Source organism: Conger conger, chromosome 16 (genome assembly GCF_963514075.1).
Source record: "Conger conger chromosome 16, fConCon1.1, whole genome shotgun sequence".
NCBI lineage: Eukaryota > Metazoa > Chordata > Actinopteri > Anguilliformes > Congridae > Conger > Conger conger.
This window is the reverse complement of record NC_083775.1, coordinates 6,507,671-6,533,446: the sequence shown is the minus strand read 5'-3', so window position 1 is coordinate 6,533,446 and position 25,776 is coordinate 6,507,671. Positions and strand designations below refer to the sequence as shown.

Genomic DNA, 25,776 nt, shown 5'->3' with positions numbered 1-25,776 from the left:
TAAGAAAGCAATTTCGACTGAAGTTACTGTCTGCTTGACAAGTGAAACGTTCTTACCCCACTAGCAAATCTTGAAATGTGTCAAACTGTCTTGCCCTCCTGGCAATATTTATGTCTCATTTAGCAATAAAAGTAAAAGCAGTACGAGTTTAAGATCCAATATAAGACTCAAATATTTGTTTGAGATGAACTTATTTTTTTGTGGTTAATTTGGCTTTTGCAGTGTCTCTACAAAAATGCTTTACAGAAGGTGGGAGCAGGAATATGTCCAATTGCAGAGAAATCCACACTACAGCATACCTGCCGTATATATAGAGCTGTTATCAGCCTCAACTCTTCCTGCTGGTTTTGGTAAACAGCACTCGATGCCAACCCATCGAACCACCCATACCTTTTCACAGATTCATCGTTCTGGCTTAAAATAGTTTCGTCAGTGTCCAAAGACACAGATCCATCCAAGAGGAAACGGCCCAAATGTGTAATCAAATCGGAATGGAATGATTTTCCCTCCCTCCCTTCTCCGTCTCGGCCTGTGCCACGTCAGAAACCTCCCTGCCCTGCACGTTGTGGAGCGTTGTTAGGGCCCTGCTCCCAGGGCTGATCTTAGCACTGATCTTAGCACTGATCTTAGCACTGATCTTAGCCTTGCTCCTAGACCTGCTCCTAGGGTTGATCTTAGCACTGATCTTAGCACTGCTCCTAGGGCTGATCTTGGCACTGATCTTAGCCCTGATCTTAGCTCTGACCGTAGCACTGATCTTAGCACTGATCTTAGCCTTGCTCCTAGACCTGCTCCTAGGGTTGATCTTAGCACTGATCTTTACGCTGAGCCTAGTGCTGCCCATAGTGCTGATCTTAGCACTGCTCCCAGGGCTGCTCCTAGGGCTGTTCCTAGGGTTGATCTTAGCACTGATCTTAATGCTGATCCTAGTGCTGCCCATAGGGCTGATCTTAGTGCTGCTCTTAGCACTGCTCCCAGGGCTGATCTTAGCACTGATCTTAGCACTGATCTCGGGGCTGCTCCTAGGGCTGTTCCGAGGGTTGATCTTAGCACTGATCTTAACCCTGATCCTAGTGCTGCCCATAGTGCTGATCCTACGGCTGCTCCTAGCACTGCTTCGGAATTGGCGACCAACACAACCTCCAAAAACTGATTCAAATAAAAGAGTCCCACAAGTTCGCCCACAACTGGCTGATAGAATTATGAATCAGAGACACAAACATCCTTTTCCTGTGGCTGAATAACCCTCCCCTGTCTGAACATCCCTTTCCCCGATCTGTAGCTTCCTTTCCCGCTAATTTCATACAGGTGTGAAAACCCTGGTGAGAGACTGTGCCAAAGGGGAACCTTTTCTATCACATGATGAAAGCTGTTTACTACAAGAATGGGTGAAAACGTGGGGGAAATAATATAGACAAAATAAGAAATTACCCTAATAAATTAGCGCAATTGCTGCTACAAAATGTTTAAATAAACCGGGACAAAGAAACAAATCTCTATTGTCCCAGTGTAAAATATACATTACATTACAGACACTTATCCAGAGCGATGTACAACAAAGTGCAAATCATAACCAGGGACAAGTGCACTGAAAGACCCAAGAGGGAAGTAGAATAAACCATAAAAGCGTTTTCAGAAACACAATGCCCAGGAATAATAAAGCATATGCTTACGTATGTACTGTATGTATAAATTCCCCCATGTTACTTTGTGCGACCAGATAAACCACACAGAGCAACCCACACGGCCAGTGGACCCTTGGAATATATTTGAAAACATGTTTAAACAAATATATTGGCAAATACATAATTTATCTACTTCATGATTGTAATATATTTCACTGCCTGTGAGGTGTATCATCATTATTTAAAAAGCCAAAATATTTACAATATATTACTGTTTGGTAGTGAAAACTGATGAATTGGACACTGGATATGGCTCCTAATAAGGTTCTCCATGTTAGGTTGGCTGAAGCAAGCTGGCCAATGGACTGCAATCTCCAGTCAGTCTTAAGAGGCACACATTCTCACGCTTGAACGACAAGCGTCGGTTGGCTTCAATCCTCACACCACATTAACCGCTCAACAATACTTGAAATGACAATAAAATGTCAGGGCGAGGGACCCTAAAAGAAACAGCTGCTCAAATTTGTAACTCAACAGTTAAGCGTACGGAGAGCTTTTGTGCATTGATTGACTGACCGAGTCTCTGAAAAACACTAAACGCTCTTACTAAACAAACCGAAAGAAGGAACCGACCAATCGGGAGGGGCTGGGGAGTTGGGTCTGGCCTGCGTTCCAGACGAAGGCCCCGTTTTCTTGAATACAGAGATCAGCTTGAGTGTTGCGGACAGGGTTTTGTGTAGTTTTGTGTTCCACAGGCCTGAGATTGGAGGAGTTAGGTAAGAGAAGACAAGCCAATCATTGTTCAAATGGCAATGGACTGGCCAAAATCCCACCCGCAACACTTCCCTTTCACAACAAAAATGTCAAAAGTGTCAGAAATGCAACCTTTAGAAGAGAGGGTGGGGGATGTTGGGGGTTGTAGTACTTTGAGCAGTTATTGTGAGGTGGCCACACAGGTTTCACATAACGTTAGAAAATCAAAACGAGGGTAACATGGTTATGATGCATTAACATTCCTCTTTGTCCCTACAGAACAAAAATATGGGAAAATTCTGACTCTTAAGCCCACCATGGAAAAGAAGGCTATGAGCCAAGAACACGAACAGCTCGAATATTTTATTTTATTTTTATTTTTGCATACCACTGTAAGATTTCCATGGTGATTACTGATAGAAGTCAACAAAAGAAATATTTCTCCATAAATAAGTGTACTCAGGAAAATACAAAATGCTAAACAGACCCACCCACACATGCGCAAAGACACACACGCACACACACACACACACACACACACACACACAACTGAATGCAACGCCACACCCGTCTGAGAAAGTCACTCAGTCAGTGGTCCTCAACCCATAAGAAGCAGGGCGCCAAGCAGAGTGACCAATAGGAGTGAGCAGCTCAGAGACTTGGCTTTGCAGCTTGGTTTTCCGTCTCCGTGGAAGCCAGCTCATTCTTACGCTGTGTGCGGCCCAGGGCTTCTGCGCGGACCCTTCTACCACAGAGAGGAGAAACCACCCTACTGAAACCTCTGCACACAAGAGAAACCACTCTACTGAAACCTCTACACACAGGAGAAACCACTCCACTGAAACCTCTACACACAGGAGAAACCACTCTACTGAAACCGCTACACACAAGAGAAACCACTCTACTGAAACCTCTACACACAAGAGAAACCACTCTACTGAAACCTCTACACACAAGAGAAACCACTCTACTGAAACCTCTACACACAAGAGAAACCACTCTACTGAAACCTCTACACACAAGAGAAACCACTCTACTGAAACCTCTACACACAGAAGAAACCACTCTACTGAAACCTCTACACACAAGAGAAACCTCTACACACAAGAGGAACCACCCTACTGAAACCTCTACACACAAGAGAAACCACTCTACTGAAACCTCTACACACAAGATAAACCACTCTACTGAAACCTCTACACACAGGAGAAACCACTCTACTGAAACCTCTACACACAGGAGAAACCTCTACACACAAGAGAAACCACGCTACTGAAACCTCTACACACAGGAGAAACCACTCTACTGAAACCGCTACACACAAGAGAAACCACTCTACTGAAACCTCTACACACAAGAGAAACCACGCTACTGAAACCTCTACACGCAGGAGAAACCACCCTACTGAAACCTCTACACACAGGAGAAACCACTCTACTGAAACCTCTACACACAGGAGAAACCACTCTACTGAAACCTCTACACACAAGAGAAACCACCCTACTGAAACCTCTACACACAAGAGAAACCACTCTACTGAAACCTCTACACACAGGAGAAACCACTCTACTGAAACTTCTACACACAGGAGAAACCACCCTACTGAAACCTCTACACACAAGAGAAACCACTCTACTGAAACCTCTACACACAGGAGAAACCACTCTACTGAAACCTCTACACACAAGAGAAACCACGCTACTGAAACCTCTACACACAGGATAAACCATCCGACTGAAACCTGTACACACAGGAGAAACCACTCTACTGAAACCTCTACACACAGGAGAAACCACCCTACTGAAACCTCTACACACAGGAGAAACCACTCTACTGAAACCTCTACACACAGGAGAAACCACTCTACTGAAACCTCTACACACAAGAGAAACCACGCTACTGAAACCTCTACACACAGGATAAACCATCCGACTGAAACCTGTACACACAGGAGAAACCACTCTACTGAAACCTCTACACACAGGAGAAACCACTCTACTGAAACCTCTACACACAGGAGAAACCACCCTACTGAAACCTCTACACACCAGAGAAACCACTCTACTGAAACCTCTACACACAGGAGAAACCACCCTACTGAAACCTCTACACACAGGAGAAACCACTCTACTGAAACCTCTACACACAGGAGAAACCACCCTACTGAAACCTCTACACACAGGAGAAACCACTCTACTGAAACCTCTACACACAAGAGAAACCACTCTTCTGAAACCGCAACACACAGGAGAAACCACTCTACTGAAACCTCTACACACAGGAGAAACCACTCTACTGAAACTTCTAGACACAGGAGAAACCACCCTACTGAAACCTCTACACACAGGAGAAACCACTCTTCTGAAACCGCTACACACAGGAGAAACCACTACTGAAACCTCTACACACAGCAGAAACCACTCTACACACAGTATGTGGGGCGACATGGCTCAGGCAGTAAGAGCAGTTGTCTGGCAGTCGGAGGGTTGCCGGTTCGATCCCCCACCCGAGCTGTGTCGAAGTATCCCTGAGCAAGACACCTAACCCCCAAATGCTCCTGATGAGCTGGTCGGCGCCTCAACAGTTCTCAACAGTGCTTGTAGTCTGGTCGGAGAAACAACTTTGAGCATTCTGTGCACGTTAGTTTCAGGAGAAAACGCTTGACTAAATAGCAGCACTGACCATTGAAGGAGATTGGGGCATGGGGGAAACTTAGGAGAGACTGTATACACAACACACACACACACACACACACACACACACACGCAAACACAGAGGTGCATGCACCTGCGTAAGCACACATACACACACACACACACATACACATACATACGTAAGACGGTGAAATGGCACCCGGGGGGCGGAAGTCCAATGTGTACACAGCGTAGCGTGATTGCTCACACACCCTCCCACGCACACACACACACACACCCCAAACATGCCCAGTATAAAATCCCCTGTTTCTAATTCAGCACGAGAGAAACACAGAAGCGTTTCTTTCCATCCTCTCTCGCAGGGCAGCTTTAACTCCTTACTCCGTCTGAAAAATCAAAAATACAATCAAACCGAAAGAAGGAAGGGGGGGGGGGGGGGGGGGGACCGACCCGTGACAAGTGAAAATAAATAACGGAGGGAAAGAGAAAAGGAGTAAAAAAATTGAAAAAAAAGAATAGCAGAAAGACGCAGAACGATGTGGGTTTTTCCATTTTGCACTTTAAAGACTTGCATGGGCCTACGTTCTTGGAATCATGGAATGTTTTCAATGTGTTTTCTGATTAACCCCCCCCCCACACACCCCCTCCCTCCCAACGGCAGTTGCTCTCCGAGCAGAACCAAAGGAAGAGAACCGCAAGAATGCTAAAGTCAGCAAGCTCGTCCTGCTGCTCACTTAAAAACACACACATCTCCCAGGGCTGGAGCCCTGCCACCTATTCTTCTCCTTTCTGGTCCCAGAGTCAATAAACACAGACCCCAAAAACCGCTTGCCTAGCCTGACGCTCCCCCCTCTCCCCCCTCTCCCCCCTCTCCCCCCTCTCCCCTCTCCCCTCTCCGTCGGTGCTCGACAAATTCCCCGCTTCAACCACTCCAGCAGAAAATCCCACTTCACCTACACCCATTCACATATCCAGCTTTTTAGCCCTTTGACAAGTAGGCTTCTTGAGATGTGTGTTTTTTTTTGGTTTTTTTTTCCAACATTATTACATTATTGGCATTTGGCAGACGCTCTTATCCAGAGCGACGTACAGTTGATTAGACTAAGCAGGAGACAATCCTCCCCTGGAGCAATGCAGGGTTAAGGGCCTTGCTCAAGGGCCCAACAGCTGTGCAGATCTTATTGTGGCTACACCGGGATTAGAACCACCGACCTTGCGTGTCCCAGTCATTTACCTTAACCACCGCGCTACAGGCCGCCCCTTCAAGTTGATGTTCTAAAACTCTAAAACCAGTAGTGATTGTGACATCAGCATTAGAATGTTCAGGTTAAGATGTTCAGATTCATAGCTGTGATCTTACAGCTGCAAAGACAGGCTGTCAATTTAGTCAATACTTCATAACCACTCACATGTGAGTTAGATGACAGGGAACTGTCATGAGGAAATTCAGTTACACAGAAAAAACATGTTTATTTAGCATATTTTGGTGTCTATGACATTACTTCCAGAGAGGAGAACAGCCGTGTCATTCTCAGGAATACAGAAATGCAGGATCCAGGCACAGAGGCCCAAATCAACAACAATCTGAGCTGCTGATAAAGAACGTACCACTAGAAAACATATCTTTACACAGCTGTCAGCTATCCATAAGAAATACACTGAAAAACATTATCACCATGACATTATCCATTGGAAATACACTGAAAAACATCATCACCACAACATTATCCATTGGAAATACATTGAAAAACATTATCACCACAACATTATCCATTGGAAATACACTGAGAAACATTATCACCACAACATTATCCATAAGAAATACACTGAAAAACATTATCACCATGACATTATCCATTGGAAATACACTGAAAAACATTATCGCCACAACATTATCCATTGGAAATACACTGAGAAACATTATCACCACAACATTATCCATTGGAAATACACTGAGAAACATTATCACCACAACATTATCCATAAGAAATACAATGAAAAGGATGGAGAAGTGTTATCTGAAGGGGGTCAAGGGAGCCATGGTGTGATCTGAAGAGGTGAGTCTTCAAGTCTGTGGTGGAATGTGGATTCTGTTTTCTAAATTGTTTTGTCGATGGAGATTTATTAAACAATTGTTTTTCTGCCCAAATTGAAAACAGGTGAGTTTAATCTGCAAGACATCCAAGCGTGACCAAAGGCTTACCAATGCACTGCTAACACGAGGAGGTATCATTTTCCCTGTTTCTTTTTAAAACAAAAAGTTTTAATTTTTGGACCACAAAGAACATTGGCTTGGACTGAGCCAGCATTTGTCCTTAAGAAACACATGCAAGTGTTACTTTTCACAAATAGTTTGGTGAGTTAAGTTTGTGATTGGTGAACTTGCCAAAATGTGGTTTTGAAGAGGAAAAAAACACTTGCAGGCAAAGTTGAGGACAAATGTTGATTGAATCCAGGCCACAGGCATGCCACACACACAAGCGCGTATGAAAACACACACACACTCAGAAGTGCATTTGTACATACACATGTGCATATGCAGACACACATACACATATACATATACATATACACACACACAAGTGCGTATGAGAACACACACATACACATACACACACACACACACACACACACACACACACACACACACACATACACAAGCTGGGATGCATGCAATTACACACACACACACACACACACACACACACACACGTATGCATATACACACACACACACACACACACACACGTGCAAGCACGCACACAGACATACATACACACACTTGCAATGCTAAGGCCAGCTGCAAGCCAGCTGAAGATACCACTGGATGAAGTGACACTGTAAGTGAGCAATGTCACATGCATTTGACACATCCCCATGATGCGGCAGCAGACAGCAAACTCTGCAGCACATAGCGGTACCACTGAACTGCATCATCCACGTGCATTTTCCACCTCGCAAGAATGAAAATGTTCCCGTGAAAATATCTCCATTACAGCAAATACAGGTTGTGTGTGATGGCTTGTCCACTTGAAGGAGGCCAGTTGGTCAAGAGGGCAGTTTCTGAACTGGAGTTTGTTACATGGGGGAAGGTCACGTGCACACACATACACACACACATACTGGCACACACAGGTACACAAACAGACACACACACACACACACACACAGGCACGCACACATACATACAGACACACACAAATGCACACAAACACATACACAGGCACACACAAACATACACACACACACACACACACACAGGCACAAACACAGACACACACACACACACACACACATCTTTGCTTCCTTCCAGCAAGGTCAGCACACTACCAGCACTGGGAGGTAGGCACAGTGCCACAGACTCCCGTTGACACAGAGAAGGAAACGGCCTGTGAAAGAGACAAGCGCCCTCGCTGGACTTTGACAGCGCGTGATACAGCCCTGTACCAGCCTGAGAGTACACCACAGCACGCTGACCTGTACCTCTACCAGCCTGAGAATACACCACAGCACGCTGACCTGTACCTCTACCAGCCTGAGAATACACCACAGCACGCTGACCTGTACCTCTACCAGCCTGAGAATACACCACAGCACGCTGACCTGTACCTCTACCAGCCTGAGAGTACACCACAGCACGCTGACCTGTACCTCTACCAGCCTGAGAATACACCACGGCACGCTGACCTGTACCTCTACCAGCCTGAGAATACACCACAGCACGCTGACCTGTACCTCTACCAGCCTGAGAGTACACCACAGCACGCTGACCTGTACCTCTACCAGCCTGAGAATACACCACAGCACGCTGACCTGTACCTCTACCAGCCTGAGAATACACCACAGCACGCTGACCTGTACCTCTACCAGCCTGAGAATACACCACAGCACGCTGACCTGTACCTCTACCAGCCTGAGAATACACCACAGCACGCTGACCTGTACCTCTACCAGCCTGAGAGTACACCACAGCACGCTGACCTGTACCTCTACCAGCCTGAGAATACACCACGGCACGCTGACCTGTACCTCTACCAGCCTGAGAGTACACCACAGCACGCTGACCTGTACCTCTACCAGCCTGAGAATACACCACAGCACGCTGACCTGTACCTCTACCAGCCTGAGAGTACACCACAGCACGCTGACCTGTACCTCTACCAGCCTGAGAATACACCACAGCACGCTGACCTGTACCTCTACCAGCCTGAGAATACACCACAGCACGCTGACCTGTACCTCTACCAGCCTGAGAATACACCACAGCACGCTGACCTGTACCTCTACCAGCCTGAGAATACACCACAGCACGCTGACCTGTACCTCTACCAGCCTGAGAATACACCACAGCACGCTGACCTGTACCTCTACCAGCCTGAGAATACACCACAGCACGCTGACCTGTACCTCTACCAGCCTGAGAATACACCACAGCACGCTGACCTGTACCTCTACCAGCCTGAGAATACACCACAGCACGCTGACCTGTACCTCTACCAGCCTGAGAATACACCACAGCACGCTGACCTGTACCTCTACCAGCCTGAGAATACACCACAGCACGCTGACCTGTACCAACTGGCCAGCAGAACACATACAGCCCTCTACCAGCCTGAGAATACACCACAGCACGCTGACCTGTACCAACTGATCAGCAGAACACATGCAGCCCTCTACCAAACTGAACTTCAGAATACACCACAGCACGCTGACCTGTACCAACTGTCCGATAGATGAGCAGAACACATCCAGTGCCCAGCCTGCCATGGGAACAGGCTCGGCCCACAGAGTTCAGTGACTTAGATAAACAGCGTCAGAGCAGCGGCAGGAATAGGGTTCCACAGCGTAACCCGGTTCCCTGCTGCAGGCCTGCGGTGCATTAGAGCTCTTTGTGCTGTGCAGAGCTGCATTGGGTTACACTGAAATCCATATTACTATTATACTCAGGCCTGGCCTCCTGCCTCATCACCCAGATACTCCCTCTCCCTCTCCCTCTACCTCTCCCTCTACCTCTACCTCTACCTCTACCACTCCCTCTACCTCTACCTCTACCACTCCTTCTCCCTCTCCTTCTCCCTCTCTCTCTCTCTCTCTCCCTCTACCACTCCTTCTCCCTCTCCCTCTCCCTCTCTCTCTGTTTCTCATTCCCTCCTTCCTCTCTCCCACTCTCTCCCTCTCTCATTCCCTCCTTCCTCTCCCCTCTCTCATTCCCTCCTTCCTCTCCCCCCTCTTTCATTCCCTCCTTCCTCTCTCTCCCTCTCTCATTCCTTCCTTCCTCTCCCTCCCTCTCTCATTCCCTCCTTCCTCTCTCCCTCTCTCATTCCCTCCTTCCTCTCTCCCTCTCTCATTCCCTCCTTCCTCTCTCCCTCTCATTCCACCCTTCCTCTCTCTCCCTCTCTCTCATTCCCTCCTTCCTCTCTCCCTCCTCAGTGTACCTTCTCTCTCTCTTCTCTCATTTCTCACATCATTTGGAATTCACCCTCCCCCCTTTTTTTTTCCTTCTCTCACTCCGTTCCTCTCTCTTTCCCGCTCTGTTTTTTCCCTTCCGCCCTCTCGCTCCCTTTGATCCGTTTTTTCTCTCTCTCCTTCCTCGTTCTACACCTCCACTCCCTTTCTGGAGAACTCCTTTGCTCTCTCCAGTTTGCTCCCCTCTGCATCGTCCGTCTCTCTCTTTCCCTCGTTACATTTCTGAATAGTTTCTTGCGTGGTTTTGAGTTTGTCGTCTGTCCTGTACACATTCAAGACAAAAATCTGTCTTTATCTTCTATCTTTCTCTCTCTTCCATCTCTTTATTTTTCTATCCTCTCCTCTCTTCTTTCCTCACTGTCCCGTTCTTCTCTTTCCTCCTGTTTTTTTGGTTCCCTCACCCCCCTCTTTTCTTACCCTGCACTCTCTCTCTCTCTCTCTCTCTCGTTGTCCCTCTCACTGTCTCCTTCTGCCTTTTCCCTTTCGTTCCTTTCCCCCCTTTCTCTAGCTCCCTCACCCATCTCGTTCCCTCCATTACTCTGGTTTTTCTCTCTCCCTCCCCCCTCCCTCCCTCCCTCTCTCTCTGTCTCTCGTTCCCTTGCTCTGTACACACAGCTGCAGTGTATTCCAGAGTTCATGCGAGGTAAAGATATGGAATATTACGCAATAGAGTATAGATTTTCCACCACTGGCAGACGTCCCAGCTCCTCAAAAGAAGTGAGTGAGTGAGAGAGAGAGGGAGGGAAAGGGAGAGAGAGAGAGAGGGAAAGGGAGAGAGAGGGAGAGAGAGGGAGGGAAAGGGGGAGAGAGAGAGAGAGAGAGAGAGGGAGGGAAAGGGAGAGAGAGAGAGAGAGGGAGGGAAAGGGAGAGAGAGAGAGAGAGAGGGAGGGAAAGGGAGAGAGAGAGAGAGAGAGGGGGAGGGAAAGGGAGAGAGAGGGAGGGAAAGGGAGAGAGAGAGGGAGAGGGGGGAGAGAGAGGGAGAGGGGGGAGACAGAGAGAGAGGGAGAGAGAGTGAAGGAGAGAGAGGGGGAGGGAGGGGGAGGGAGAGAGAGAAAGAGGGAGGGAGATAGAAAGAGAGAGAGAGGGAAAGAGAGAGAGGGGGAGGGAGTGAAAGAGAGAGAGGGGGAGGGAGAGAAAGAGAGAGAGGGGGAGGGAGGGAGAGAGCATGAAAGAGAGAGAGGGAGGGAGAGTGAAGGAGAGAGAGGGAAAGAGAGAGGGAGAGAGAGGGAAAGAGAGAGGGAGAGAGAGGGAGAGAGAGGGAGAGAGAGAGGGAGAGAGAGGGAGAGAGAGTGAAGGAGAGAGAGGGAGAGAGAGAGGGAGAGAGAGGGAGAGAGAGAGGGAGAGAGGGAGAGGGAGAGAGAGAGAGGGAAAGAGAGAGGGAGAGAGAGAGAGGGAAAGAGAGAGGGAGAGGGAGAGAGAGAGAGGGAAAGAGAGAGGGAGAGGGAGAGAGAGAGAGGGAAAGAGAGAGGGAGAGGGAGAGAGAGAGGGAGCTGAAGCTCTTTGTTTCTGTGGGTAAAAGCAGTCACTGCTGGACGGGTCAGCCTAAAATTCCACAGAAAACCGCAACAATACGAGGCGCAGATTCTCCATGCCATTCCCCCTCTCTCTCTTTCTTTATTCTGTCCATTTTATGTCTTGTAGGGTTGTCGTTTCTGAACCTGCACATTTAACGGACTGCATGCCTGAACACTGACATTTTGGGTGTACAAAAAAATATATATTTCGGGTCATTTGGGTCATTTCAAGGCCTACACTTAATGTTTTTTTTTTTCCAGATTCCTAAGGTGACATATAATAATCATTTACACTCACCAAATCTTTTTAGGAAAATGCCATTCCATTTTTAAAAATGCTTTGCTTTAGACAACCAGTGTGTTTTTTAAGTCCATATCGCATTGCCTTCCAGCCACTAATGACCTAGCCGCGGCAGTCTCGGCCCGAGAGAGATGTCGGCATTATAAACGGATAGGTGTTGGCATGGCACGCTTCTCCGACCACCGCACGGGAAAGAAATAAAATATTTTGCGATTGTGTGAGAATGTGTGCGTACGGTCTCTCCAGGCACAGCGGAAGGCCATGCCAGGGAGGGGGATGATGAGGAGGACTGGAGGTCTGGAGGTGGAACTCAAAATGGAGTTTGTCACCGGGCTGGCACCACTGGCAACCTGGCAGATTTCCCAAATAATTTCCCTGATGGAAGACGAAATTAGCCTTATTCTGACGGAATAAAAAAACAAAAAACGTACAGACACCTAGCATCTTGTATTTATTACCTCTGCCAACAGAGTTGACGGGGGTTATGTTGTTGCCCAGTTCCATCTGCCCGTCGGATTGTCTGTCTGCATCATTGGTGGCAGGATATCTCCAAAAGATATGAAGGGATTTGCATGAACCTTTGAGGAAAGTTGGTCACGGGGAAAGGTAGCAGTGCTTTAGCCCGGGGGGTTTTATTTTTCATGCCGTGCTTTTGAGATTACAGACGAGAATCAGTGCAGGTCCGGCTGTGATCCACAATTCCGTACAGGCACCGAGCCGTTCCGTTCATGTCCAACACCACCAGAACCCTAGTTCTACCCCACCGGAACCCTAGTTCTACCCCACCAGGAACCCTAGTTCTGCCCCACCAGAACCCTAGTTCTACCCCACCGGAACCCTAGTTCTACCCCACCAGGAACCCTAGTTCGACCCCACCGGAACCCTAGTTCTACCCCACCGGAACCCTAGTTCTACCCCATCGGAACCCTAGTTCGACCCCACCGGAACCCTAGTTCGACCCCATCGGAACCCTAGTTCTACCCCACCAGAACCCTAGTTCGACCCCATCGGAACCCTAGTTCGACCCCACCGGAACCCTAGTTCTACCCTACCGGTACCAAAGTTCTACTCCACCGGTATCCAAGTTCTACTCCAGCGGTACCCTAGTTCTATACCAGCGGTTCTCCAACAGACCACTGAAACTCATGTGAAAGCCAGCAGACAGAAGGCCACCAATACTTGGCAAAATATAATGCACACATCTGACATGTGAGGGCAAATATTCCCATTCATTAAGTCTGTTGTGCTGTTGGGTTTAAAAAACGCATATGGCTGGCTGGCCTCACTGCAGCTGAAAAGATGCTCGCACAAAGGTGGTCTCATTGGATAAATAGTTTTCTACAAATTATTTGCATGGAAACCTCAATCACTCAAAATCACTCAAAATTAGATGCTTGGCATTCAGCAGCTGTTATTAGATTTTAATATTTTCTAAATTATGCTCCCTAGCCCAGAGAGTGGGGGGGTTCTCTATTAAACTCTGAAAAAAATATATAGCCACCGAGGACTTTATTAGGAACACTTTTACTTTATTACACCTACTTATTCATGCGATTATCTAATCAGCCAATTGTGTGGCAGCAGTGCAGTGCATACAATCATGTAGATACGGGTCAGGAGCTTCAGTTAATGTTCACATCAACCATCAGAATGGGGAACATTTTTTACTTTCACTCTGACTGTGGAATGATTGTTGGTGGCAGACAGGGTGGTTTAAGTATCCCAGATACTGCTGATCTCCTGGGATTTTCACGCACACGAGTCTCTAGAGTTTGCAAAGAATGGTACAAAAAAACTAAAAACATCCAGTGAGCAGTAGTTCTGCGGGCAGAAACGCCTTGTTCATGAGAGAGGTCAGAGGAGAATGGCCAGACTGGTCAAAGCTGACAGGAAGGTGACAGTAACGCAAATAACCACACATTACAACAGTGGTATGCAGAAGAGCATCTCTGAACACAGTAGAAGTCTAAAAAAAGAAGTAATAAGCACCTGATATAGTGCTCACTTAGTGTATTTGTGTCGAGCCCTGGTCATGTCACAATGCCCAGCACAAGAAAAAGACAAAAACTCACAGAAAAAGACAAAACTCTGGTGCAGCCTCCTGGGGTTGGCATGGAATGGCCCATGTGTGCAATCACACATAACAAACCCCAAAGGATTTTGGGCACTCACACATAACCACAGCAATAATATATGCGCAATGATCACACACAACCATACCAATAGCATATGCACAGGCACACACAACCGCAACCATAAGATACGCGCAATCACACACACAACCGCGCCCGCATGTGCAATCACACACAGCATTCCTCTCAGGTTTAATAATTAGACTGAATCTGAAACAAAGACGAAACGAAATTTAGAGTGGCAATAACGTCCGTGATATAAAGTTATACACGAGTTAAGCGGATCTTTCCCTGGAATTTCTGCAGGGCGGGGACTTCGTTTGACTGACATCAAGTGAGGAGGGTGACGTCAAACGAAGATGCGCACCACTGCATGAAAAGGACGTTGATTTGAGGGGGAACAGAAAATTGACAGATGTTTGATTGACATATATGCCCACTGGTACACAACGCTGTAAACTCTCATTAAAACAAGTTTTCCAGGAAATGAAAAAAAAAACTTCAGCGTGAAAACATTGTATTATTTAGTACAGTTCTATAATTTTTTGGGGGGAATATATACTACCAAGATTTGTTCATATGGTTATGAAAAATTCACTAAATTGAGTAAAAAGTGATTTTTGATTTCAGCCCGTCTTTAAATGGTGCATTTTAAAGATGCCCACCTACGATGGGAGAAGGATCAATTACCCCACAGTAACTCTGGAACGTGTAGGATTACGGGCCCAGAATGATATCTGCCGCTCCCAGATAGTGGATAAAAAAATAAAAAAATAAAAAACTCCAGGTTTTTGAGAAGGGACCCCACTGATCTAAAATGGGTGATATGAATAAGTGAAAAGAACACGGTGTACTGTCACACCCCACCCGGCATCAGCTTATCAGCCGGTTCCAAAGGCACGCCACCCCCAAAAACTCCGGTTTCCACTGCCACCCGGACAATCCCACAAAAACACGCCGTACACTCGTTTAAAAGAAAAAAAAAAAAAAAACTTCTAAAAAACCACAAGGCCCCCAATCCACCAAGCCTTGCCTCAGGCCGTACCATATGCACAAGCGTACGATGGCAGTTTAACCGTTTCCCATGGCGACTCCAAACTACAGCGCCACAGAGCCAAGGGGCAGCGTCAACACCGGTGAAACCAAAACTATTTGCGGTAACATTACTATTCGCCGTCAACGTCACGCCGATTAATATTAAATGAAAGGGAGAAGCTTATCTTTCTTCCACCGCTTCTTTGTTTCACAGACCCTGCTTCAGATCCAGGTGTTCACCACAGGTTCTCCACTGAGGGCCATCGCCTTTACAGTGTGAAAATGAGCACCATTCACTAATCCAAGGACAGAAATGCACTGGTCTAAAGGTAATGAAGACCTTGGAGGGTGTGTGTGTGCGTATCGTGTGTATGTCTTGGGGGAGCGGAGGGGGGGGTGGGGGGGGCATTTGTTTTATTGTGTGTTATTGATTTTTAAATTAATATTTTTTTTAATTCGCCCTGCGGCTCCTAACCACAAGAGCAGCTGTTCCAGCTACACAGAGAGGTAGAGGGAGAGAGAGGTTAGGGATTTGAAATGTGCAAAATGGAGGTGAAATGGACTAATCCAAAATATTTATTCACAGTCGACAGAGAGGGAGCGAGAGAGAGGACTAAAATATACAGTACATGAGCAAGCTATACCAACACTTATACAGTATGCTAATATACTGCACTAATATGCGACATATATTCATACAGAGCGCATGATTACACCTTATGGAGTTATACGAGAGAACAAGGAAACCCAAAGCCCAATCTCTGCTCTCTCCGTCGTGTAGAGTACTGGGGGCTAATGCAGCCAAAGGGAGAGTCACAGACTCCATAAGTCACAGACTCCATAAGTCACATACTTCATAAGTCACAGACTCCATAAGTCACAGACTCCATAACTCACATACTCCATAACTCACATACTCCATAACTCACAGACTCCATAAGTCACAGACTCCATAAGTCACAGACTTCATAAGTCACAGACTTCATAAGTCACAGACTTCATAAGCTTTTGATAAGTCAGTGCTCTGCATGCCTGTCTTTATCACATGTCAATCGAACCCTGCGGAATGTGGCCCTCTGCTTTGTTTCCTGTGTCTTTCTGAACATTTTCTTCAAAATATAATATTTCCTTACAAAAGTCATCAAAATAAATATAAAGGAAATGCATTATTATTCTTATTATTATTAATATTAATAGTATTAACATGCATTATATAACTTGCATTGTATAAATGTTATGCAAATTGTCCAATATACAGTATTTGTATGCTACATTTTTTCTCCCTATTGAACCCCTTTTTAAATGTAGGCCAACTTCTCAAAAACTCCACCATAGTATAACCATAAAGAACAAAGCCACCCGTTTTCACCACTAAGCACGAAAAATAAAACATGCACTGGTGAGGTTATCAAACAGATATCCTGTCAAACATTCCTTAACCTGTTCAGTGCTAACTTAACACTAACGACGGACGAACGCACGAACACACAAATTCCCAGTGCATATCCGTCAGTCACTCAACCGTAACTTAATTTACACATGTATTTACACACGTATTTACACATTTATTTCTCCAAAGCGGCGTCCGATAAGTGCATGCTGAAGGTCGCTGGAAGGACGACAGATCACAGGTCAGATAAGACAGAGCTATCCCTCAAGCTCCAGCGTGACCGTGACATCACGGGTGTTCGGTGAACGAATTCAAGTGCCTTTATGATACAAACCATCCCGGTAATAGACAACACTGTTCAGACAGGACTGGAACGCAACTCCAACAGGCCTACCTGTCAGGGCACAGAACACTCCACGCCTCGGCCGAAACATCCACACTCACATTATTTTCCAGCCTGTACTTGTTGCAATCAGGACCAAAACATTCATATTTGTAACCATTAATCTGAGAAATGAGAACCAAGAGACTGTCGAGTCTTGCGCAAGTTCCCCAGAAACAATGGGATTTTTGGCATCAAATTCCGGTCGCTTATTAAAACAGCTCGAAAATACTTTTCCGATTGCATTGACATTGGAGAAATTAAATTACCATTGCACCGAAGGCCCATGCGAATTTACCTAGAAATAACACGCTATTTCACAGGAGTAACCAGAAACTACAGGAGGAACAATACTCGGAAAATTCCCCTTCCGTGGAAAAATGTAAAGCAGGCCACAGTGTCCGATATTTGAACAAAAGAAGCTGCTCATACCACCACAGCATTCCTGCTTTTAACTGAAGACTCCTAATCGAAAGCAATTTCATCAATACACCCAGTGAGCAAGTACATTTTATTCATAAAGCACATTTAAAACAGAAATAGTTGCACCAGTTGCGATTTTAAAGATCCTGGCTCCAGACGCCACCGAAAAATGTGCTTAGGCACATGGGCCCGCACAGCGCTTCAGGACCAAGAAGCATAAACATTCAATCATGAACATTTATTATTATTTATGTAGTAATTAGTAGTAGGTCCCTTTCATTCAAGCTGCATTTCACAGGTAGAATATGTTATTTTGTTACCGTTTTTATAGGTTTGAATGAGGAAACAAAGTCCTAAGTATATTTAATTAATATACACAGTAAGCAAGTACATTTTATTTAGAAGCACATTTAAAACGGAAAAAGTGCTGTACAAAATATATGGACTTGAAATATAAGTACATACAATACATGCAAACATGAAAATGCAGGACAAAACACACAAACATATGATACATTTACATTAAATGTACGAAATGGATTTTTCCAAACAGACATTTGAAATTGCGTGAGGCGTGTTTTGAGTGGATTCAGAACGAGCGGAGGAAGCTGCAGGCCTGGCGTTCGGTGGAGAGGGGTTCCAGTCTCAAACGAGCCGGCACCGCTGGGCTTTAATCAGGAGCGCTGCTGCTCCTTCACCTGCCCATGCGGGGTAAAAAAACCTGGAGTGGACGGGGTCTTAATCCTACCTCCTGATCCACCCCACCCCCCCCCACCCCCCCACACCCCTTTCCAATATCCCTATCCCTCTTGTCTAACCCGAAAAATATTTATAAAAATAAATTGGCACTTATGATGACTGTATGTTTAGAACAGCACTTCATAAGTATTTTGCTAGCTATGGATGTGATGCTTAACTTGGAAGAACCTATGCACTTGTAAGTCGCTTTGGATTCAAAGCATCTGCCAAACGACTAAAATGTAAATGTAAAAATGTCTACTATTACAGCGACAGTCTACAGGATATACATTAACAATAATAATATATGGGCTCGCAGTTACGAACGAAGCAAACGCTTTGAACACATGGGTTTACCTTTTATGCATCGGTTTAGATTCAGGTGTAGAAGCACAAGTGCCAAACTGCCTTTTGCATGAAGAGGAACTAATTCTTATTATTATTCATTCAAATGTTTTGCCTGTGTATTGTGCCATTCATAACCTTATATTGTATATAAATCTACTTCAACTTTAAAATGTCAAATCTTCAAATCTTAAGTCTTACCATTAAGAAAATCAATTCCAGTGTGCACTATTTATCCAGAAATTATATCTATATCTGTTCAATGATTAAAAGGCAAAAGACAAAAGCCACTGGTGGAAAATGAAGTTTTTAAGTTTAAGTTCAACAGCCATTTGTGAAAAATATATACAGTAATTCCACAGGCTGACCTTAAGACCTGCTCATTTTTATAAAAGGATAACACTACACTATTCACTATACGCACTATCACACAAGTGGATAAAGATATTTCTCCATTCATGAAACTTATAATTGTGGTTTCAATTTGGAGATCAACGCTTGAAAATGTCTTCTGTTTACCTTGTTTCACAGTTATTTTGACAGAGTGCGTCTATGCTGAACTGTAGGCTAGTTTTTAAAAATGTACTCTGTGTATAAATGTATTTCCCCAACAAAACAGCAGAACACAGCCCCGGCATTAATATAGCAGGCCTCCTCCAGCTCCCAGATTTGATTTTTTGGCCTTCCATACTTAGTTTCCATTATGCATTCCTCCCCACCTCCCACCACCTTCGCCCATTCCAGCAAAGCTTTTATCGGTGTAAATAATTCATTGTCAATTGTTTACGTTTGTCGTCATTTCGCGGCGCCTTTCACTGCTTGTAATTATTTACCGCAATTAAATGAAAAAAATATATAAACGCATTATCTCCAACTCTCCTGGAAAACACAAGGGCATTTGGTGAAAAACGAACCTCCGGGTGCAGACGCAAACTGCACTGCCGCAGTCGCCAGTCAAAAGGCACATGGTCTTGGATCTAATGCCAATATGCCATACAACCAATCAGCATTATAAATATGCAAAAATACAAATAAATGTATGTTTATGTCTATTGTGTGTCGTGAAACCCTCTCAATGGGATGCGAACATCCTAAGCAATGCAAAATGTTATTAAATTCATCTTTATTTTTAATAATTTTTAATTGCATTGCTTGACTAACATACATAAACAGGCATAGGCCAAGATAACAATATTCAACAAAAAACGTAAAGATAGAAATGGAAGCAAAAAATATATATTTTGAATAGTACTAAATTATTTTTTTCCCCATATAGATATTTGATGATTGTATGAAGACTGAACACAGGTAAACTATGCTAATGCATTAGCACAGACCGGTAAACCCGTGGGTTTGCGCATATGTGCAGCACGTGCGCCACGAATATGGTCGGCCCTGCCGCCAATTAATTTTAATTAATGGAAAAAATCGCAGGCTCGAAGCTTTATTATTTCAATGTTCTGAGACACTGCAGGGTAACGGGTTTGGAAAATAATTTCAACACTTATTAATTCCAGAGCCTCCTCCCTCCCCCTTTCCGAACATATATTTTTATATTGTACTGCGTACGAAAAAAATCTGAACTCTATACAATTTTGAGGAGAAAAAAAAAAGAAAAAGTTTTAAATGCCTACCTTGTAATTTTGCTCTGGTTCTCTACATAAACCCATGGCTCAGACCAAGTCAAGCACGAGGCTGCTCGGTAGGAGCACTTACCACGTTGCACTTGACAATTTATTTTCTTTTCTTTTTTTTTGCGCAGGTGGAGAATCGTTGTGCTTGGTTCATTTATGAACATTCAAACTGGCGATTTTAAAGATATCGGCTCCAGAGGAAACCCGGAATAACGTGCTTAGGCACATGGGCCCGCACAGCGCTTCAGGACCAAGAAGCATAAACATTCAATCATGAACATTTATTATTATTTATGTTGTAGTAGGTCCCTTTAATTTAGCCTGCATTTCACGGATAGAAAATGTTATTTTGTTACCGTTTTTGTGTGGGTTTGAATGGGGAAACAAATGCCCGAATGGCCTTGCAAATGCAATAATTAGGAATGGTGATCGACATTTAAGCAGTATTATAATCACAAAATGTAATAGAAATCAATGTCAGTAAATTCCTCACACTGATTCAAATGCCTTATTCTGTAGTCTGCGTAGGTTTATACGAAAGAGAACAGCTATAATCAACATGACGGATCCGCACAGCTCGAAATGGGAAACAGACTGCAGCAGACTGCAGCGAAAGCTTCACCGTATCATTCGTCTGGTGAAATAAATCAAAGACAAGAAAGCTAAATTGTTTCAACAGAACCACTGTAAAAAAATACATATATAAAAAATAAAAATCAGGAAAGAATTAGAAGTCGCCAAGGCTTCGCTCTACTTTAATTCTGAATATTGGCCAAGAAATAGAGTTTACTATTTAAGAGAATGCTTTCCTAACATTGCATGCTAGAGATTATTGTGATTTATGAAATACGGCATACCTGAAGACATTAAAACAGATTGTTGGTTTCTTGGGACGCGCGGCCTAAGTATGGAGGCAAAACTACTAGGCCTACAAAGGAAAAAAAATATTATAATTTATTATTTAAAGGGCCAAAGGCATATATTACATTTATTTTACCTGATTAAAATCGATTGCTGGGCAGACGGAACCCATTATAACAAAGCAAGATCTGATTGGAAGAGATTATTTTTGGATTCGAACTGGGTAAATATTATTTTTGAGAGAATATCAAAATCATTGATAGAATAACATATGCAATAGAATTAAGCTGGTAAATAGCGTGCCAATATCTACATGACTGAACGAAACATTTATCTGCCAATAAAGCTTTAAGCCGCAGGAAAACGCATTAGGTTTCATTGGCTACCCCCTTGTATAAACCAAATATTTCAAGGTAAATTAATGCACAATTAAATTAAGTGACTAATAATATTATTAACATTGAAATTTACGGTTTAGGATTACTTAGCCTACTCCAATAGTAGGCTACACTCTGCGCAAATATACAGGAAGCCTGACTATGACCTTTGCCACTATTTTTGTTTTATAATCCTAATTTATATCCTTATTCAGAAATCATTCACAAGCATTTTGTAAGCATTTTGTAAGCTATTTTAACGACAGTTTTAAAATGGTCACGGCTTTGGCATTTAGTAAAAGAAAAGGCTTGAGCGCGTACCCGAAGGCACCGCGTGGTCTTTGCTCTCGCAGTAGCCGCTACAGCCCGTGACGACCCTGTTAAACTTCCCTTTGTTTAATTATCATCACTGTAGGCCACACACGAGTCTCTCATCTTCACAGTTTAACAGGTAATAGGGTACTTCGGCTTCTGGAAACCACAAAGGGAAAGATCATTTAGACGCAGCAGCCTTTTCAACTTATTAACAAAGGTAATGAAGTTGATAACATCGGAAAGTTCATTTTAAACTACGCGTAAAAGTTATTACCCAACACCTAATTCAATACACCAGACAGATTATACGGCATAAATGAACGCGTGAGACCATTGTAAACTCAAAATGTGCCTTTGGGAGTATTCTTAATGTCTGAATTAAGGTTATTCTTCAGGGCGCACATCACTAAGTGAGTGAGTTCCGCACAGATAAAATGTAAAATAAATAAACAAAAATAGTGCCTACTTGTAAGTAGTCAGGTCAGAATACCATTTAAAAGCTTTAAAAGACAGATTGATACTGGGAATTGTTACAATGAAGCGGACGCATAGCCGACGACGAGAAATAAGCAAGAAAAAAAAGAGATGGATGCACTGTTTAAAATAAGTCTGAAAATAGGTATAACTGACAAGTAATACAAGATACTACACGCATTTGGGACCCCAACACGTAGTCTGAATCGCATAGGATAGGACTCTTACCGGTTTAGTATAACGGCATTTTAGCTCATTATAAGGGACTGCAAAATGAATTATCTAAAAACATACAACCGTAAAATTTAGAATGCACCAGTAAATGTGCAGTAAATATAACTATGTCTACGGTAACCTGATAACTCACTCATTTCTTCAGTTTTAACCACGGTCCGCCCTACCCGTACATTATTTTTATAACTATCAGAACCTAATCTCCATAATCCGAATGTAAAAACCTACCATGTAAAGACAATGGTTTATCAAATTCACAGAAAGCCAACATCAAAACTGAAAAAAACTACCCTGGGGAACTGTATTTTTCTTCTAAATGCATAAGACAACGGAAAGGGCTACAGTGGCGAAGCCGAGGCTCGCGCGCAGTACAGCGCAGAGACTGACTGACAGCTGCGCGCAATGACAAACACCGCTTTCAACTTTGCGGCATTAGATTCAACTTTATAAAGGTAAGACTTCGCGCTCGCAAACCACGAACTTCCCATCATAACATTCTGACTGGATGTGGACGTACAGCCTTGCGAAAAAGAAATGAGGCAGAAATCAGAAACAACATTATAGCCTAAGTACCAATGTCTATTTACACAGACTCTCCCCACCTCTTCTTCTCCCCTCCGTTTTATATAAAATCGATTTGGGTGAAGCGCCATTTTCTCTTCGAGTCATGTGCAATGAAACGCTCAAGAAATGCCTCTGGAAAGATGCCATCAAGTAAAGATATGAAAACAGCGACGGGAAAAATCTCGTACCAGAAAAGAGCGGGTAGCGAAAGCGGGGTGAAAACGCAACATTATTAAATACAAACATGGAAGGGGGAACTGGAAACGCAACGGACGCGCAGCAACAAAGGCAAGCCATGACAACAAAACAATAACGACATTTTTTTTTACCTGTGTCAAGCAGTACGGAGAGTACATGGTTATTTTAGGAGGAAAAACCGGAGAGTTTGTCTAACTTGGATGGAAGATCTCTGTGGTGCTGCATTGCATTGCAATCGTTCCACATCCGCGCTCACTCCATGCTGTCTGTACTGGTAACCCCGCCTCGACGGTGAAAGCGAAAGCTTACACAAACTTTGTGGAAGAAAAGTTTCTCTCGCTCTCGCTCTCGCTCTCCCTCTCTCTCTCTCTCTCTCTCTCTCTCTCTCTCTCTCTCTCTCTCTCTCGCGCGCTCTCTCTCTCTCTCTCTCTCTCTCTCTCTCTCTCTCTCTCTCTCTCTCTCTCTCTCTCTCTCACTGTAACTCACCCGAAAATGCCCCTCTTTATGATGATAATTGTTTCATTTATTAATGTATTTAAATCACCACTATAACAACAGTAACGCTGCGACCACCGTTTTATACTTGTTGAGATAATGCATGCAATGCACATTGTCGTGACGATCACTTATAGTGAACATTAGTATTACTTTTGGGAAATGACGGGGGTTATAAAACGCTAAATCAATCCGCCTTAAATATGTAGCCTACACCACGATAGGCAATAGAAACACAGGTATCGGCGGTTTCTAAAAGGGTGTTTAATTGTAGCCTACTATGATAATTTATTTAGCTTTAGCTTTAGATGACCGAATAGGACTTTTTTTATGAAGCCGTATAATGAACAGAAATTGATATTATGAAATGAAATGCAATCTGCAAACCTTTAAGGTGCCTTACATGTGCAAACCAGGACAACACAAAATTCAGGTCATTACTTATCCAAAATGGCCCACTAGTATATTGGAAATAGTCACCTTGATATACAATAGGTGTCCTATATATAACACGGTACTTGTGCAAATGTTACAGTATGCAGGTTAAACCGTCATTTAAACTCTTACACCCGCTGAAGATTTCCTGTGTTTTTGCCTACATTGTACCTTCCTTCGAGCAGTGCAGTAATACAGCAGTGCACTGATGCAGCTCTACAGTAATGTAGCAGTGCTGTAATGCAGCTCTACAGTAATGCAGCAGTGCTGTAATGCAGCTCTACAGTAATACAGCAGTGCTGTAATGCAGCTCTACAGTAATACAGCAGTGCTGTAATGCAGTTCTACAGTAATGCAGCTCTACAGTAATACAGCAGTGGTGTAATGCAGCTCTACAGTAATACAGCAGTGCACTGATGCAGCTCTACAGTAATGTAGCAGTGCTGTAATGCAGTTCTACAGTAATACAGCAGTGCTGTAATGCAGCTCTACAGTAATACAGCAGTGGTGTAATGCAGCTCTACAGTAATACAGCAGTGCTGTAATGCAGCTCTACAGTAATGCAGCAGTGCTGTAATGCAGCTCTACAGTAATACAGCAGTGCTGTAATGCAGCTCTACAGTAATGTAGCAGTGCAGCAATGTAGCAGTGCTGTGATTCTGCTCTACAGTAATACAGCAGTGGTGTAATGCAGCTCTACAGTAATACAGCAGTGGTGTAATGCAGCTCTACAGTAATACAGCAGTGCTGTAATGCAGTTCTACAGTAATGCAGCTCTACAGTAATACAGCAGTGCTGTAATGCAGCTCTACAGTAATGCAGCAGTGCTGTAATGCAGCTCTACAGTAATGCAGCAGTGCTGTAATGCAGCTCTACAGTAATACAGCAGTGCTGTAATGCAGCTCTACAGTAATGCAGCAGTGCAGTGATGCAGCTCTACAGTAATACAGCTCTACAGTAATACAGCAGTGCTGTAATGCAGCTCTACAGTAATACAGCAGTGCTGTAATGCAGCTCTACAGCAATACAGCAGTGCTGTAATGCAGCTCTCCGCAGCCCTGCCCCTGCAGCTGGCTCACAGAGCAGAGACGGCCTGGCAGCGGCTCCAAAGGCCTTTCCTCAACCTTTCAGGCGTTTTACGGGCATCTGCGGACGATGCCGTCGAGCCGATTTCCTTCCCCTGGCAGAGGAACAGAGGGCTTCCGTGCAGCGGAGCAGCAGGCCCCGTGGCGTTCGCTCCCGTCCGCCCAAGCACTCTGGGTCGCCGCTGTCCCGCGCTTCCCCCGCCCGACCCGTTCGACTGACTCCGAGTGGCACCGAGCTGTAGACAGGGCCGCGGAGGGCACCCGCGCGCTGAACACAAGCTGCGCTAATTGAATAATGGGATTACGGGAGGGTCAACTCACTGTCACAGTCCTCCGAACGGGACAC

At 44.5% G+C, this 25,776-nt stretch overlaps 1 long non-coding RNA gene and 1 pseudogene across 1 annotated transcript; one reads left to right on the top strand and one right to left on the bottom strand.

Annotated features, from left to right (window-relative positions):
• The window catches only part of LOC133114498 (nuclear factor 1 X-type-like), a 147,606-nt pseudogene that overhangs the window by 106,945 nt on the left and 14,885 nt on the right, over positions 1-25,776 (bottom strand).
• LOC133114253 (uncharacterized) lies at positions 15,489-20,694 on the top strand. The gene is made up of 3 exons (XR_009705532.1): positions 15,489-15,602; positions 15,695-15,809; positions 20,521-20,694. It is a non-coding gene; the product is annotated as an uncharacterized LOC133114253 (long non-coding RNA).